The sequence below is a fragment of the Limulus polyphemus genome, unplaced genomic scaffold, assembly GCF_000517525.1.
Source record: "Limulus polyphemus unplaced genomic scaffold, Limulus_polyphemus-2.1.2 Scaffold1097, whole genome shotgun sequence".
NCBI classification, from domain to species: domain Eukaryota; kingdom Metazoa; phylum Arthropoda; class Merostomata; order Xiphosura; family Limulidae; genus Limulus; species Limulus polyphemus.
In genome coordinates this window covers 195,301-214,275 of record NW_013666707.1, presented here as the reverse complement: position 1 = coordinate 214,275, position 18,975 = coordinate 195,301, and the positions used below count along the sequence as shown (strand labels likewise).

The following is an 18,975-nucleotide window of genomic DNA, read 5'->3' as shown; positions in this document are numbered from 1 at the left end:
CGATGACTCAAAACAACTGATAACTTCATTAAATATACCTCTCGATGACTCAAAACAACTGATAACTTCATTAAATATACCTCCTGATGACTCAATACAACTGATAACTTCAGTAAATATACCTCCTGATGACTCAATACAACTGATAACTTCAGTAAATATACCTCCTGATAACTCAAAATAACTGATAACTTCATTAAATATACCTCCTGATAACTCAAAATAACTGATAACTTCAGTAAATATACCTCCTGATGACTCAAAACAACTGATTACTTCAGTAAATATACCTCCTGATTACTCAAAATAGGTGATTACTTGTGCATGGGTGGGGGTCAAAGTGCATATACCACAATCTTTTACAGAGTGCCATTCAACATGGTATTGTGTATTTGATGTCAAAGTTATCCACTGTTCGTTTTACTCTGCAGTGCTTATTTAGGAACTGTTTGTCATAGAGGAGTGTAAATGTTACATGCAATATACAATGATAGCTAAAACAAACTATAGATATAAATTTTTGAGGTTCTACAGGTTATTCAAACTGTACGGTGAACGAAAGTATTTTTGTTTATCACATGAACATCACCTTGAACTCTGACTTGTCCGAGTCTGAGTCAGTCTGACATCATCAATTCATAAACATATCTTGAGTACAAATATTTTTTAACGCGGCTGTATTTTTGTGTACAACAGACCTGTACATTTTACTAAAAGCTTGCTTAAAAATCATTGTCAACATTTCTTTTACAATGTGGGGGGGGGGGGGTCGATGCAATGGACCGACCCTAGGCACGTTTGGTTAATTCAGACACACCTTAGATTTCTGCAAAACAGTAGGATAGAGATATGAAAACTGGTAATGATTTCATGATTGTTTGAAACACAACTACACTTTACTATATATGAAGACTTGCAGTAAGTATTTTCACAGTTGTCTGTTGACAAATGTATAATTACTTGTAGCTAGATAGTTTACAAGATTCAGAAGTTCTAAAATGAACTCTCCGTTCTACCAATGTAACTGTTTAGCTATCAAAGGGACTTGACTCTGAGAATGCAAGATGACACTGGAGTAATGTGAAAGTTATTGTACACTCGGATGATGATGATCCTTTTTGTAAGAACTTTTCATGTTTTGTTAGTAAAGTGATTGTAAATATTATATAACACAGTGAACAGATAAATACTCATGATTAAAATGTATGAAAACAAAAAACTTTTATCAACCAGACAAGAATGTTACAATTTGTTTTTGTAAATTGGAAGTGTATGTGTGTGCAGAAGGTTATATGAACTTATAAGCTTTGTTTGTTTTGAGGTAAAACTACACGTGCTCTGTTCGCTGCGGGAAATCGAGCCTTGGATCTCAGTGTTGTAAACCCGTAAACTTTCTGCATGCGTGCCTGGGGATATAAATGTAGTAAACTCTTGTTTAAACTATCAAGTTATTTATAAAACATTGAAACAGAAATAGACCTCTCTTACTTTGGCCAAATTGGGGAATATGGAAAGCAGAATAAGTAAAATGAGAAACAGTACAATGATCCAAATCCCTGTGTGTAAAATAAATTTGTGAGTGCATATAAAAAGTTAAATTTGTAAATTTATTTATGAAAGTAAAAAAAGTGATACAAAGAATGACAGAGAGATGTGCCAGCAAACTTAATTTTCACAAACAATTCCAGAAGACATTTTATCTTGTATATATTGCGAACCGTGTTGTCTGCCCGAGGGTTTGTCTGTCTCCCGTTTAATTGAAATGATGGGAGAACAGACATGAATAATGTTGATGTCAAATTTTATTTCACAAGCAGGATATTCTTCACTAAATTGTTAGGAATTCATCACACTATCGTTCAAATTTTAAAATGTTACCTAGCTTAAAGAATAAAAATGTAGATGTACAGTATGTTATTGTTGAGTGGCTCTTAGCATGACTGAAATGCTCAACAATTACTTTTGGCGGTAGGCGTTTTAAGTAGCTCAGAGATTTGGCTATAAGTGAAACCAAGAGTACAACACAATTAACCTTTTTAAAGTCCATGAAGCTGGTAGATTAACTTAAACTTTTCCCATCAGTGGGGACGGGTACTTTTGCTTGTACCAAATAAAATTGACAACAAACAAAACAATAAAAGGGTTTTCTATTCCACTGTCAGATTTTCCACATTCGCCAATAAATTGCTACTATTATTATTATATACACTCCTTGCATAAGGTAAAGAGAATTTATGAAGTCACACTTCATTCAGATGGTTAATTGGCAGAATTTAACTTCCTGTATAGTTATATGGCACATACTATGTGGTATTTTATTGATAGCTATTTTGATGCTTCATTGGTTGTAATATTCTCAGGTCAACCAATTTCTGCACAATTATCAGATAGGTCCGCTGAATAACAGGAAACATACAAAGTAATCAGAGTTCAACCAAATGACTAAGCTGTGTGAGATACAGACTGGACATGTGATGCATTGTGTAAACACTTTATTATAAGACACAGACAAAAAAAAAGTACTCATTGAACTCTCCAGCTAGTTTGTGCTGATTTTTATTGCTGGCATTATGTGCCTGAATAACTTTGACTTTATTTGCCAATGATAGCTCAACACAATCAGTTGGATTTGCCTTTGGCATCATTTTAGAATATAATTTGTATGTCACGGAGATTTATAAGAGCAGTTGCCAAGAAATTTCATGTGCGATCGAAACATAATAGACTGATGTTTTACTCAATGACTGATGGGGTATTTATATACACTGTATCTGTCACGGTGATGTTATGAAAGTGTGTGTGAAAACATCGCCTTTTCAAGTGGCTTCTTTTGTGGCTGCCTCTTATTAAATTTATAACCAATAGAAAGCCTAAATTCCAACTGATTGATTGCAATATGATTCACGCCACGTTATCGTACAGATAACTGTCAATTTAGCTAATGATAATTTTTTTCCCTACCATAACATAGTGGGGAGCTAAGTTGAATTTCAAACAGCTCAAGTCACATAATTAAGAGAGCCAGAAAACATTTGACAGATACCCAACTTTTTCAGCTGTTGACATGTCATTATTCTGTGTTCTTTCGTGCATTACTTACTATAAAAACATTTTGTGGACTAGTAGCATTGCTGAAAGTATTATGGCTAACATAGAAGGACAGTCGACGACAAAAAATAAAGGATCGAGGATCGCTCAGACCTTTGTTTGCAGTCGCCATTGTTTGTTTACCATAGGCTTATACGCGATGCGTTAACGGTCTCGTTTCTATTTGTGTGAGAATGAGGCATCAGTAGAGTGTACTGGCTCGAGCCATGCCAAGGGCGGTGTTAGTATAACAGATCCGCAAATTCTACTTATGTATTTGGTTATTTTGAATGGCGTGAATATTTTTGAAACTGACTACTAGGCTAGTTATATCCTTATGAAGCTTACTGGGGTGACGGAGATTTAGACAGAAACCATTTTAGAAATAAGTAAATATATATTGCTTTATTTTTTTATTGATATGAAGAATTAAAACCAAATCAAGCACATTCCTATTAAAATAAGCCCCCAAAACCGCAAATCTGGACCTCTCAAATATGAAAGCCACTGTTAAGAAAAAAAGCTCAAATCCGTGAGAAATACGCGAACATAGTAACTATAGAAACTACGCTAGAATTCAACAGGTAAACTCGCTTTCTTTTAGTAGTCGACAGCGTCACATCGTGTCCTGCATTCTCTCACAGGATTGGTTGGCTGTTACATTTATTCATCGTCAACCTGGTCAGCAAAAGATATTACAGTGGCAGTCCATACAATCCGAATGCTAATCATTACCTCAATTTTCTCTCAGGCAGAATAGAAATTCCTTAGTACAGAGAAAAACAAAACAACCAGAACAAGGTAGTCTTAACGACTTCCCGGACCACGTGCTGCCTCCATTACGGCATGGAAATTAAAGAGCTGAAAAATTTAAAGAATTTTTGTATCACTAAAGCAGGTAGAAATCATATACCTGCATATCACAAAAGTCATTGAGAGGCTAGCATGGGGTTACAATCCCCACAATTATTGCGCTATAAATCTAACTGTTGTACACCATAAATTCTAGAATTTGTGTCACAAAACCTAATATGTGCCAAGTTTCTTATGAATCAGAGTAAGTTGTTGTTTGTAATTAAGCACAAAGCTTCATAATGGGCTATCTGTGCTCTGCCCACCACGGGTATCGAAACCCGGATTCTAGCATTGTAAGTCCGCAGACATTCCGCTGTGCCACTGGGGGGGGGGTCAGAGTAAGTAGTAGCGGAAGGGCTTTTGTGAAGTCACCCCATCCACAAAGATTGGCCCATAAGACTAGTTGTAGTATAGCACAAAATATGTGTCAATTTGGGTTAACTTTAGAGTTGGTGGATATCCGTGCATATTCACGGACTTAGTATTTGGTATTTGTAAACTGAACTGCATTTTATGTGATACACACGTTCAACGGCCTGATTAGAGACCTTAAGTTCAAGCATGGTCACAAATAGTTCATACCTGCCGACTAAAGGGAGGGAAAACAGCAGCAGCAGCTGTACTTCTACACTGAAGCGTACTTTGTTAATGTAATTTTATGTATTTTGTAATCATCATAAAAATTTAAGGTTTAAGATATTTAACATTTTATGTGTTAATAATGTGTAAAATAATAATAATTTAATTTACTTGGGCCGAAGAACATTTTTAAAATTTGAATTCTTTATATTCATGAGGTGTTGGTGATTAAATTAATTGTAGTTTATAACGTATTATCCACTGAGAGTTTCAGCCCTCTATACAATAATTTACCCAATGAAAATTAACATGGAGTAATTCTATAGAGAAGCGTTGTGTCTACACTCTAGGGTATGGTGAGGCTTACGTATTTGTTGATGTTGAAAACATTTTAATAAAATGGTTGATACATTCTAAACAAAAATCAGTTAGAACTAACAAGATATCTTCATTTGACATGTTTGGGTTAGATATTCCTTGGCTATATCGTCGCGTCGAGACAACAGTTGAGACTGAGTTAACTACTTATTGATACAGTTATTACTACTACTACTAGTAGTAGTACTAAGTAATACTAATGAGTGCTACTTAATCAAGTTAATGTTAGCACTAATATTAGTATTTTCTAACATTTTGATTAGTGAGTACTGCTGTAAGTGTAATATTATATATATCTACTGCGATGTACTATACTGTACATTGTACGAAGCCCATGTGATTGTGAGATAGAACTGCTGATTCAACTTGTACTCAAGTCTCAAGAAATGTGCTTAGACCAGTGTAACTGTAAGTTGTAACTTAGTGTAAGTAGATTATTGTAGTAAATGTATTCATAAATCTTTAATTTTTAAGGAAGAAGTAAACACAATTTAACCATCATGTTCTAAGCCAGTGTTTGAAATTGAAAAGAGAACCGCTATTCAAGATTTTTTTGTGTGTGTGTTATGAGGTGTTACTTAAGTTAATGATAATACATATTCCCAAATAATCATTTCTAAAGGATACAATGAAGCTGTATTAAAAGTGCTGATATATATGCAAGTATTTTAAATTGTGAAGTGCAGGTAATGTGTACTTGTGAGCACCAGCTCATTTCAACTTTCAAGCATTGTTTTAAATTTAGTAATATATTTAAACCAAGTCAAATGTTAAATCAAAATATATAATTGTATAAAATATAGTATTCTCAGATTTGATGATTTTCTCTCAGCAATCTGGTAGATTCTACAAAATAACAAGAAGTTTAACAGAAAATGTTCTACAGAGTTAAACTGAATTATCTGACTTTGTGTTGTGAAAAGTGAAAGAAACTGGAGCTAGTATATGACAATGTAGAACAATCTATTCAAAATACAAAACAATCAAGCTTACAAGTATGAATTAAGGACAGTACCTTTGCTGGAGCTTCCACGAGTCTCTGTGAAGAAGCAGAAAAATCTGTCACAGAAAAGAATTTGTAGAAATGTTTCAGAGAGAGAAAACATAGCATTATATACATGAGGAAGTATTGCTATCATTTCTCGGAGTTCACATGCTTCCCTTGTTACTTGTGGTCATTTCTAGTGAAAAATAAGGGACATTTGCTTCTCAATGTATTACTTGACCTACTAGTAGAAAGATTACTATTTACTTTCACAAGTATAATAACTTTTATGGAACTATTTGCACAAGAAGGTGCATATGATACCCTAGATAAATTAACCAGTTCATTCAGTTAATTAGGATGAAACGAAAATAATTACTTACTTGGGCTATGTTTCATAACTGAAACTACAAACACCTGAATTTATAACCAATTTTGAAGTTTTTGTATGTAAACTAGATTTAAACGGAGGGGAAGAAAACATGTACTGTGCTTGCATATTATAATCAGGCAGACAACAAGGGATGGGTGAGATGAAAATAACCAATTATGCAGTGTAACAGAAGTACATCAAGTCACCATTTGGTCTTTCTAGGCTGCCTTTGCAAACCCATGCTTGAGAAAAATAAAACATTTTAAACGATTATTTATCCTTCATTTTTCAGGAATACACTATGTGTATCTATACAAAATGTGGCAGGCTTTTAATAAAATGTACAAGTCTTTTATACACAAGAAATTAGATGTATTATAAAAATATTTGTACTCAAGATATGTTTCAAGACAACATCAGTCTGACGCGGACTCTGACAAATCGTATTGCAAGGTAATGTTCATGTGAAGAATAAAAATACTTCTGTCCATCATACAGTTTGTATAACCTTTAAGAACCACCAAAATGCATATTTACACTGTTTTTTAGTATCCCTGTATATTGTGCTTGATATTTCATCTATCATGAACTGTTACTAAATCAACAGTGTAGGGTGAAATGAACATTTGATAACTTTGACATCAAATACATAACACCACATTTAATGGCATTCAATAAAAGGTTGTGGCATATGCACTTTGACCCTCACCCATGCATTTAGCCTTTATTTCAAAAGTCTGATCCTGTTGTCTTTAGAATACAACACAAAGAAATGAGAGGGCTTTATCCTGCTGTTTCCCTGGCTAATATTGTAAACTTAAATAAAGTAATCTCTTAGACTTTTCTTAAGAGAAAATAAGTTGAAATCTTAACCCATCCCTTGAAGATAACCCTTCCATCTGTAGAACCAAACGAGTATCCCTCTGAACCCTTTCCATCAATTCCATGGTGCCCCTTTAGATCCATCTTACCCGGAGGATAAACTTCAGTCATTGAATTACAAAAAAATAAAATGTACTTGTTCTTCCACACAGTTTTGGAAAATACTTTTAGAGTTGAAATTTATTAAATAAAAAAAGTGTTTACTTAATTTTATATGTAAATAACTTTAAGATATCTCAAGTGATGATTTTGCATTAAATACAGTGAGCTCTGAATGAAAACAATGTTTGTGAATTTCTTAAATTTTTTTTCTCATAATAATATGTCACTTGTACCCCCAGGAGTAAATTCAAAATAGTTCTGAACAAAATAGGACCAATTTGAACCTTGTAACTTCAATACAACTATAGTTTTTATCGATTTGAGCAAGTCTCTTTTTTGTGATCTTGGTGTGATGTAATTGCTTATATTTCAGCTTTGAGAATTCATAAGGTAGTGATGTAAATACATAATGAAATATATTTTCAACTGTATAAGCCAGATTTGTTTCCAGGTGAGGGGAAACATGCATAGGGATTGGAACAAAATGAAAAAAACTTAGGTTGGTGATACGTTTCTAGAAGAAAAGATGTTTGTGAACAACTTATGCGGCATTTACAGTTCTGATATTGTTTTAGAGCTTGCTTTATAATTTTTTTACGTCATTTGAATTATGATGTTGCAGTGTTATAGGAATTAGTTTTGTCACTTTGGGTTCAACCTTATAAATTTTGTTTTTTTGTAGAACTTAAATGTTATCGGCCCGGATAACTGCTTGAATTGACCAAGAAAAATCACTGAAAAGAAATGAAAAAATAAATTATATATTTAAATGAACATAAAACAGATTTAAAACTTAAGTGTATTCAATGAAACCTTCTGATTAATAGTTAAAAAAAGATGTTGGTTTGCTTATAATTTTGTTATGTTTAAATAATTATTTTTATTCTATGCCAGTGATCATAAACAAAGCTATTCAAAGACTATTTGAAACCAGCTGTCCCTAATTTAGCAATGATAGAGTGGAGGGAATGCAGCTAGTCAACACCACCCACCACCAACTCTTGGGCTGCTATTTGATAACAAATAGCGAGATTGATTATAACATTATAGTGCCCCCATGGCTGAAAGGGCAAGCACGTTCGGTGACACGTTTTGAAGATTGTAAATCAAGAGTGTCTTGAACACCAGACCATGCCAGGCCCAGTGAAATTGCATGCAAAGTTTTTCAAAGCAAAATAAAGATAAAATTTACAGTTTTATAAACTGAAGATTCTATTGAAAAGACTTGCAAGAATGTAGGAAGACAATTGTTAGGTAAAAAAGATCATAATGAAATATTTTAGAATTTTCAAAGCTGTGAATTCATAGAAATATCACATATAAAAATATTTTATTTGCAGAATCTATAATAAGCAGAAAGTTTATCTCAAGTTTCAAACTATCTCACCCAGTAGTCTATTTTTGAGCTGCGCAGTAAACTGTATGCAACAGATGCATCGAATCGATGCAAATGTGCTTATCATTTTACTTTTTAGATAAGACCAGAACTGCACACAGTAATCCAAGTGAGGCCTAACCAGTTATTTATATGCAGAAATAATTACCTCTCTTGTAATCAGCATGTCTAAAAGTACACCCTAATATTTTATTAGCTTTACTACTAGATACTGAGCATAGCTTCAACGACACGATCCACTACTGTGTCCACATCCTTTTTTTTAGTCATGCTGTTGAGTAGATTCCCATCTATATTAAACATGGAATCCAAATTATTATAACCCAAATGTATGAACCTTACACTTGCTGTAATTAATGGTTATTTGACAAATATCTGTCCAAATTACCCATTATTCTGATTAATTCTGTACAAAAACAACTTCAATACAGCTAGAAATACCTAAAAGCTTAATGTGATCAGATAACTGTACTGATTTACTAATTATACCCCTATGATATACTTAATTTGACTCAGTGAAATATGACTGTTTGTTCATTGTCATGGTTAGTAAGTAGCCTGTTGGACCACTCTAAGTCTAATTATTAATTAGTTAGAATTATTTTTTAACATTTATATACTAATTATTAACTAGTTTTTAAACTCATGTTTTGGCTGCTAATCTGCTATTATCTTCAGAGTAGTTCTAAGAAGTAGTCATTATTCTCTGTGGGGTCTTTCTTAGTAGAACTTGGATCAACTAACTCTGAAACTTTTCAAGAGGGGTATCCAGGTTTTGCTCTCTTCTGTACTAGCCTGACCAGGTGTGTTATTTGTTAGGTGGACGTAGAAGGTTTCATTTATCTTTCTTTTTCTCATATGAGATTCATGCCATGTTATTTCAGTATTATTCCAATTTATTGTATGGTCATTGGTCTCCTTTTATGACAAAAATAAAAATCAGTACATTATTAAGTACAGCTGTTCATACTTTTTGTATGGCTTTTAAGTTCAAAGATCATTTTAGCCCTAACATCTACCTAATGCAACACATTGATACTCCTTTCTGGAAAATGTAATGTGAGTATTTTGGTTGGAGATATCATAAAACATAAGCCATATTTTGAGCATGTTTAGAACATGCCTCCAAAGTAATAAAGGCTCCATGTGAAAACAAGCACAATAAACCAGTGTAATAACCTGTGTACATGAACAGTAGTAAATCTCTTACAAAGCTGTTTTACCAAGATTTCTAGATGTTAAATATTTCTACAATAAACCAGTGTAATAACCTGTGTACATGAACAGTAGTAAATCTCTTACAAAGCTGTTTTACCAAGATTTCTAGATGTTAAATATTTCTACAATAAACCAGTGTAATAACTTGTCTACATGAACAGTAGTAAATCTCTTACAAAGCTATGTTTTACCAAGATTTCTAGATGTTAAATATTTCTACAATAAACCAGTGTAATAACTTGTCTACATGAACAGTAGTAAATCTCTTACAAAGCTATGTTTTACCAGACTTCAAGATGTTAAATATTTCTACAATAAACCAGTGTAATAACTTGTGTACATGAACTGTAGTAAAGCTCTTACAAAGCTATGTTTTACCAGATTTCTAGATGTTAAATATTCATATAATAAACCAGTGTAATAACTTGTCTACATAAACAGTAGTAGAGCTCTTACAAAGTTATGTTTACCCAGATTTCTAGATGTTAAATATTTCTACAATAAACCAGTGTAATAACTTGTCTACATAAACAGTAGTAAATCTCTTACAAAGTTATGTTTATCCAGATTTCTAGATGTTAAATATTATGACCTTCATATGTAAAGTCTTAGTTGATTCCATGAAACAGTGTTCCTTCTTTATCAAAATCTTGAATATATTATGGCATTTTCTGATTTCTAGTTTATTTGTCAATCTGCTTTATTACAATACATAAATTAGATTGGTGTTGAATGTTGTTAAACATAATATTGTGGGATATGGTAGAAAAAATTGATATAATAATTGTATACTTTTAATACTCTTCTTATAAATAATTATACATGTTAATAAGCTTTGTTTTGTAATAAAAGTTGTTTTTAGTTAGATTTGTAAACTGTGCACATAAAAATGTACATATATGTACACAGTACAGATTTATAATTACATTTTGTGATATCTGGTTTCAGTGAAATTGTTGCTGTGTTTTGAAAGTGTTTGAGTTACTAGGGTTTTTACAGTATTATATTTTGTTATCCAGTCCAGTTATTTGTATTTCATTGAAAAACTTTCAATATTTTTACAAACTATATGTTGTGGCATTACCGCTTTTAATTTAAAACTGTAACTTGTGTATAATGATAATTCAGTTTTATTTTACAATATATATATATTATATTGATTGACCTAGGAGCCAATTATATTAGTTTATTTTTACCACACCTTGGTAAGATGTACTGTTAAAAATTGAGTTGTTCAAAGAGAACTCTTGAGTATGACATCATTATAATCATTGTTTTTGATGTCGTTATTGAAAACACCTATAGTTTATAAGGATTGAATCCTATATATCAGAAAAGGATATTTCCACAAACTGCAGAAATTAACTGGAGAGAGAGAGAAAGAGTGAATGACAAATCTTGATTGGAAGAATGTATTCCTATCAAGAGTTTTATTTCAACCCAAAACTTTTTTCTGAATGGATGAAGAGAAAAATTACACTTATAGTAATGGAAAACTTTCTAGCTTATAAAAAAAAAATGAAATTAATTTGTAAAGAGGGGATGATGAAGTTTAAGGGGGGTTAACTGTTAATTTTGTAAAGTCTCCAACAAAGGAATTCCTCTTGGTTGGAAGATTGCCAATATGATTTTTTTTTTTTAGAGGAGTGTGGAGATCTTGAAGACTTCAGGTCTATTAATGTGACTTCTTAGAATATTTTGAAATGTGTTGTCAGTAGTTTAGAATTTCATTAGAAAGTTGCATTTAATTAACGATTCTGAACAAGATCTTCGTTATTATTGAGAATGCTTATTTTATAAAAAAAAAAACTTCATGGTTTTAGCGAACATAAACATTGAGCTCTACTATTTAGTGGTGTAAAATTATGGATTTATGATACAGAAAATTTTAAAAGACTTTTGTAGTGTGAAACAAACACATAGTAGAGTGGAAATTTGGTGCTTAATTAATTTAATAAAACTGATGGGTTCCAGTTGGACCTTGTCAGTAATTCTGGGTTAAGGAATTGTAAGTTGAAAGTAATATCCACAATGTTATGTCAGATTTCCCCCAAACTTTTGTTCACATTCAAGATCTGTAATATTGTAATTGTACATTACAAATAGTATAGTTTATTTTCACTTACTTAAAGTGTTTTTTCTGAACTTTGTGGTTTGATCTGTTTTTAAGGTATTAGAAATTTTCTAAATGTTACAGGAAAAAAATTTTGTTTATTAGTCTTTTATTTTGTGGTGACATTAATTTTTTTACTACATCCTAGTTTGCGACTATTTTTGTTCTACTTCTGGAATTCGGAACTTGACGTTTGCATGTTATAACAATGCTAGAATCCGGGTTTCGATATCCATGGTGGGCAGAGCACAGATAGCCCATTGTGTAGCCTTGTGCTTAATTACAAACATATCTTAAACAACCAGGTTTGAACTTAGCACTCTTACGTTATACTAGTGTTTATTAGTCACTGCTCTACCAGGACTAAAGTCATGTGAAGATAGTCCCACTACTGATTACTATGGAATCCTACACTAAAACATTACTCGTAACTCAACCCGAGTTCTAGAAGCTGCTAATATGACAGACACCCCTAGCTCAACAACCCAATCACACACACATTGCACTAAGCCATTTGGTGAAAGTAGAATGTACAAATAAGAAAATCCACTATCTGACTACCATTACTGTACATTTAATAATTGCACAGTTTTTATACTTTAACCATTTCTATTTTACATTAGTACTAATTTAATAATGAAACAGTTTTTATATATTGACCATGGCTGTGTTACATTACTACAAGTTTAATAACTGTGTAGTCTTTGTCATGTAACGTTCATGTAGAAGATATCTTTTGTGAAAGGAATAAGTCCATGTGAGTGATCAACCTTGTAACCTTTGTGTATCTTCACGAAACTTAGCAAACTTTCAGTAAACATTACAAATCTTTCATACACAAAAAAATCAGGTTTTCCAATTAAGTTTTGTTAATAAAGATTTGTTTGTGAACATATGGAGTCAGTGTTGATTGCTCCAAGTGCAAAGTGATTTTCATGTTAAGATCAAAAATACTTTTCTGCACGTGATAATTTTCAAATTTCATTTGCATAACCTCTAAAACCTTTTAAATAAATATCAAATGTTTTTCTTCTGTAAAAACTATTTTTTCTGTTATTTTCCCTACCCTAACTTTATACAGACTGTCGATTTGACCAACCTTGTAACCATCATAAAAAATATGAAATAAATCTAAATTACCCTTTTTTCTTTCTAGAATGACTACAGATTGTAACAGAAAAGTATAATTGTTTGTCCTAAATAGCTTAAGACTTGTAATAGTATACATCTATTAATACTTAATGTTATTGTTTTATTGCCCTTTGAACTGTGTCTAATCAATTATCCCACCACAGAAGTTGTAAATCACTTGATGAATGTTTTGCTGCTGTAACTGTATTGAATGATGTAACAAACAAGTTGCTTGCGAACATATACCTTGTGAAGAATATTTTTGTTATTGTACCTAATATAACCTAATGAGTTTCTTTTCTAATTTTTACATTTTTGTTTTATAACAATAAATAAGAAATATATATGAAAAACATGAAATATAGTACTTACCTTTGACCTCTTGTTTTTGTTAGCAGTTGCCAATAAAATTTAAGCCTGCTTTTTTGGTAATGTTGGTACTTAGTGCACTAAATCATTTTTATTTACTAAAATAATGCACTTAAGAAGACAGAATAATAAAACATACAAAGCAAACAATGTCCTATAACTATCATAATTTTACTGGATTTCTGAGACAAGAGGGGCTTAAATAATTCCCCAAATTGCTCAATTTGAACACCACGAGATAAACTTTCAACCTGAAGAAGAAATTGATAACAGTCTGTACTACAATCAGTGTAACATTATATGTCACTCAACAGATTAAAGCTTTGTCTTTCTATTGGTTATAAACAATATTGTATGAATCATGAGAGAATTATTGGCTGTGATAGGTGCTCATGGCAAGTGGGTTTTCTAGTTTATGACTGTAAATAAACAAGGTTTAAGGCTATAAAAATTAGACTCTGCTGTAGTAATATCTATATTATAATGAGTAATTTACATTAAGTAGTAAAGGGGAAAGACCTAGAGAACACGTCATAATTCTCATACTAGGGGAGATTGAGGATTTATTTAAATATTTCCTTATAAAATCAAGAAATTAAAACTTATGTAATATTACAATTTGATTTAATAACTATATTTTGATGCCAAGTTTATTTGTATACATTGATAATGAAGTAATTAAATTTTGAATGCAGCTCTGTTAAAGGTTTTCACATGTGCACTTTGACTTACCAATTGGGAGAGGGTTAACAAATAAACTCAAATGCATTTTGCTTTTTCCATTTTTTGTTTAAATGTACATACCATATTTTATTGTAAAACGCACTAGGTCTGATGTACCTTAAACTGAAAGTGGAGGCATTTCTAGTCCACTTAATGTGATTTTTATGTTGAAAGGTAGCATGGTATGAAAACAAACAAATGTCTGACTGTATTGTATGCTGATATTTACTGTACAGGTTTTTTTAATTCAATAAACTGTTGTTCACTGTCAATGTGTCGTGTTTTTTTTATTTATTTTTTTGTGTCCATATGTTAATAGGTATTTTAGTTAACATTTATTTTTGCAAAATAAATCTGAAATGCTTCAACGTGCAGAATGTTAGTCTGTTTGTGTTTGTTTAGTAATTTTTGGAATTGTGTATGTTGGTGTGAAAATATCTGAACAACATGAAAGGTGTTTCCATCAACAAAACAAAAATCTGTGCAGATTATAAATTTATATATGTTTTGTAGTTTTCCTGTTTATCCTTTTTTTTTAGTTTTTGATATAATTTTTTGCATGCTTTCTTCAGTGTGAATGTTTTCCCATTTGGTTTATTGTGTGTGTGTGTGTGTGATTATACAACATACACATTTTTATTTTATTATCACCAGAATGGTTATTTTAACCAATAAAGGAAAGCAGACATAAAAAACATCACAAACACATATTGCAGATGAGGTTTTTGACAAAGAAAAGTCATAGTGTATCTATAGTTTGTGGTTCTGTATATCTTGATCAATAATTTATATGAACTACCAATCAGAGTAATCTATGTACTTAAGAGTAAAACTAAAAATCAACCTGACAATCACTACAGCTAATGAAATTTTTATAGAAAGAGATGAGAATGTCATTAGGCTAAACAAAGTATTGTATCTGTAATGTATTATTGTGTGTATATACTGATTGTTAAAGAGATCAAAATGCATCAGGTCTAACAAAGTACTGTATCGGTAGTGTGTTGTTATGTACATACTGATTGTTACAGAAAGAGGTGAAAATGTCATTAGGCCTACCAGAGTACTGTATCAGTAGTGTGTGGGTATGTACATATTGATTGTTACAGAAAGAAATTAAAATGTCATTAGGCCTAACAGAGTACTGTATCAGTAGTTTGTGGGTATGTACATATTGAGAATGTCACTTTTCTGTTTTATGTACTGTTTTACATCTACAATGATTTTATTTCATAAGAAACTGTCACTTTCAGAACTTTGGGCGACAAGTGCTCTACAAAGATTCTTGCAGCTCATGAATGCCAGGAAGAGGGAAGGAAATGTGCCCACTTTAGGACCACTTCTCGGCATCTCAGAGTTAAGGAGCAGTCAAGACACCTGGAATGAACAGGCTAAGTGTCATTCCTGTAGTGTTTGTCAGAAAAAATATAATTGCAAAGATGCTCTACTTTTTCACATGTTCACTGTTCACAAACAGTCACTTGACAAGTAAATATTTACTGATTTGCATAACAACTGTTAAAATTAAATGATAGCATTTCATAATACTGCTCATTTTTCCATTCCTTTCATTTTAATGAGACTTTGGAAGAAAAGTATAGTGCACTTTTAATAAGTATATGTAAATGCAAATTTACATTCATATTATCTTTGTTGTTGTTATTTTTAGTGATTGTTACTTCTTCAGCAGTGCTGAATGAGTGTTAAAAATGATTAATGTTGAATTAACCTCCTCCACTAGTTACAGAGCTGTGAATATTGGATTGTAAGCCTATAGAGATGTTATATAGTGTAGATTCTTCACAATATTGTGAATGTAGTGAAGAAGGTATACAGGAATATGGTGATACTGACAGAAGTAACAGTACAGAAAATGTAACAAACATAGTTCAGGTTCATTAAGATAGAAGGGATGATAAGATTGAACATTCAACTGGTTCATTATTGTTAGGTTTTGCATTTAATTTGTTTAGCAATTGCAGAAATTAGAGCTGGGTAATTAGTGGAATTTGCTAATTGATTAATTGTCGGGTTCATTAATCGATTGCATTCAACTAATCAGTTATTCTTACGAAACTTGAATAGTTGGAATAAGTGAAAATAGTAATAATGAGAAACACTAATTTTGATTTATTGATAATTTTCATGAGTTATGGCTAATAGATTAAACTAAAGAACCTTGAATTAATTGAGAATAATAATTCAAAATCATATTAGCAATATTTCAATGACTTGGATAGTTGGAATAATCAGAAACATTAATCTTAGTTAGTTAACTATATTGGTAACATTAGTTAGCTTAATCCTAATTTTGATTAATTACTAATCAATGTAATGAGTGATTGAGTTAAACGTCCAGTTCTGACGGAAGTGTAATGTGATACTCCAATTTAAGGTTTGAACATTTCGATAATATAAGTCTACAGTAAAGTTAACTCATGAACACAAAGTAAGCAGCTATTAATTTTATATTTCAATTCAAAGTGTGTGTTTTTTGTAAACGTGCTAAAGATAGAAGAAACTTGTTTTGACCAAACTTAACTTGATGTGAATCAACACTGATTAAAAAACTGTAGACATTTATTCTATTAAAACAGATACTGCTTTTATTTTTTAAAGGGAATTAACACTGATGACCAAGTGTAATAGGAGGAAAGTGGCTTGTTAGAAAACATTGTTACCCATAATCATTATGTACCAAAACGTTACTTGTTCAAGTGAAACATCAGTCATAATTTCCAGTACAGAGATTTTGTTAAATATGTTCAGATTGTGTTATCAAACTGTTGGTAAATAACTATCCAATATGTTTCTGTTTACAAAATATAAATTACTCAACTGACCCAAATCTAGTTATGGTTATAGATACAAGAGGATGATTTTCAGGTTTTAACTTGTAAACGTAAAGACCTAATAACAGTTAAAGAAAATTTTGACTAGTTGTGAAGATGTAGTAGTATACAACTTGGTAAAATTATTATTGAACACTTTATAAAGTGAAAGTTTTATAGTTTATAACATTTTAACATGATTTAAAAAAAAATACCAGCATTCAAGTTTCTGCTTTGTATTATAAATTCCAGTGTGGTGTGATGTTGAAGTCATTAAAAAAAACAACCAAAAAAACCATTAAAACATCTAGTCATGGTTTATATCTAAGGTTCTTAAGTAAATTATTTTAAAATGAGAGTTTATATCTAAAAATAATAACATTATACAGATGTAATTCATATTGACTTTTACACTACAGACGTTTATTTGCATATATTAAAATCATAATATGGTTTAAGTATTTCTGAATTACATATGGAGTTATATGTGTTGTCACAATGTTTCTTGAAAAGGTATGTATCTTTTTAGGAATGATAGGCTTTATAGAAAGTTTAACTGATATTTGTGAAAATCAAGATATATATATTTTTACAATGTTTTTCGTGTTGCTAAGTGGTTTCTTGTCACATAATAATGAAAAATGTAAACAATTTCAGTTTATTGTGAAGATAACTACTGGTGTTTAAATGTTAAGAATGATAATTTTTCAGTGTAAAAGTGATGTATAAAATAAAGAAACTGATTATTTACTTAATAAAACTTTGCCTAAGTAAATAAGCATCATTTTTTTTCAAGCATTGTAAGTTTTGAATGGGAAAATCAAAATTACTATCCTAAATCATCAGTTCACATATCATTTGTTCAAATCTCATGTTTATAATTATTTTCCATTGATAATTCCTTGTTTTAGAAATTTAACTTTGAAATATTTTAATATTTATTGTATCTTCATAATTTCTTAAGAACCAAACAAAACGAAAAAGAATATCAGTTATTGTGCTATTTCTAGAGATACACATCTTGATATCGTACTCCCACTGCTCACCTTCTCTTTCTCCTCGACTTATGAAAAATGAAAAAAAAAAGCAGTCTTTAGTCTATCAAAGTACTGGAAAGGAAATGGTAAATAATAGTGAAATAAACATATCAGATCTCGTACAGAACCTGCATATAAAGAACTGTCTTGTAGGAAAAAAACAGTGACCGGATCGTAGCGGGTGAGTTAAAAATTTCCCATAGCTATGGCTCAATCTGAAAGGTAGGTTGTGGTAGGCAAGGTATTTTTAACTTAACAACTGTTAATACTTAATTAGTTTATTAAGTTCCATATGCTTTAATCCTAATATGTTGGCAACCAATGGTTTATAACCACAGTGTGGTGATTTATTTTGGGGAGGAGCATATTACATGGTTCAACAGAACATTGGTTTGTCTTCTTCAAGCAATCCATATAGGTTGTTATTTGTAAAAGAAGTGTATTGTACAGTACTGTGCAAAAGTGTTAGGACTAATTAGAGCTAATTTTTCCATGCCAATACAGGATGTAAGATTTAACACTGGTAATGTTGCAGTGATACCTGTTGATAATTGAATGAGCCGGGGTGAGAATACTTTTCATTGTTTAGAATTTCCATATATTTGTACCAAGGGCATGTCATAAGGGTTCTGCTTGAATGAATATACTGATTAAACTTAGGGTCTGAAATAGCTTTCATGCAGTGTCTTAACTATATAGAATGAAGCTAGCATATGGTACTGGTATATGCTAGAAAAAATCAATTTAATAGCACTCCACAAATAAACCTTGATAAAAACAGTGTTTAACACTATATATTAAGTTTTGTTGTCATACCACAGTCCAGAAAGTGTAGAGAATTGTCAGTAGAGCAGAGAGTTCACATAAAAGCTTTACGTGATGCTGGTTGACTCTCCTACAAATTGCTACGGACTTG

General features: G+C 31.4%; 1 long non-coding RNA gene across 3 annotated transcripts in view; it reads left to right on the top strand.

Annotated features, from left to right (window-relative positions):
• Positions 1–4,841: 4,841 nt before the first annotated feature.
• Positions 4,842–18,975, top strand: part of LOC111086438 — a 25,031-nt gene continuing 10,897 nt past the window's right edge. For 2 of the 3 annotated variants that reach the window (XR_002611161.1, XR_002611162.1), the window contains exons 1-2: positions 4,842–5,307; positions 15,445–18,145. This is a non-coding gene — a long non-coding RNA (uncharacterized LOC111086438). The remainder of the gene's footprint in view (positions 5,308–15,444; positions 18,146–18,975) is intronic. The other variant, XR_002611163.1, reaches the window with a different exon arrangement.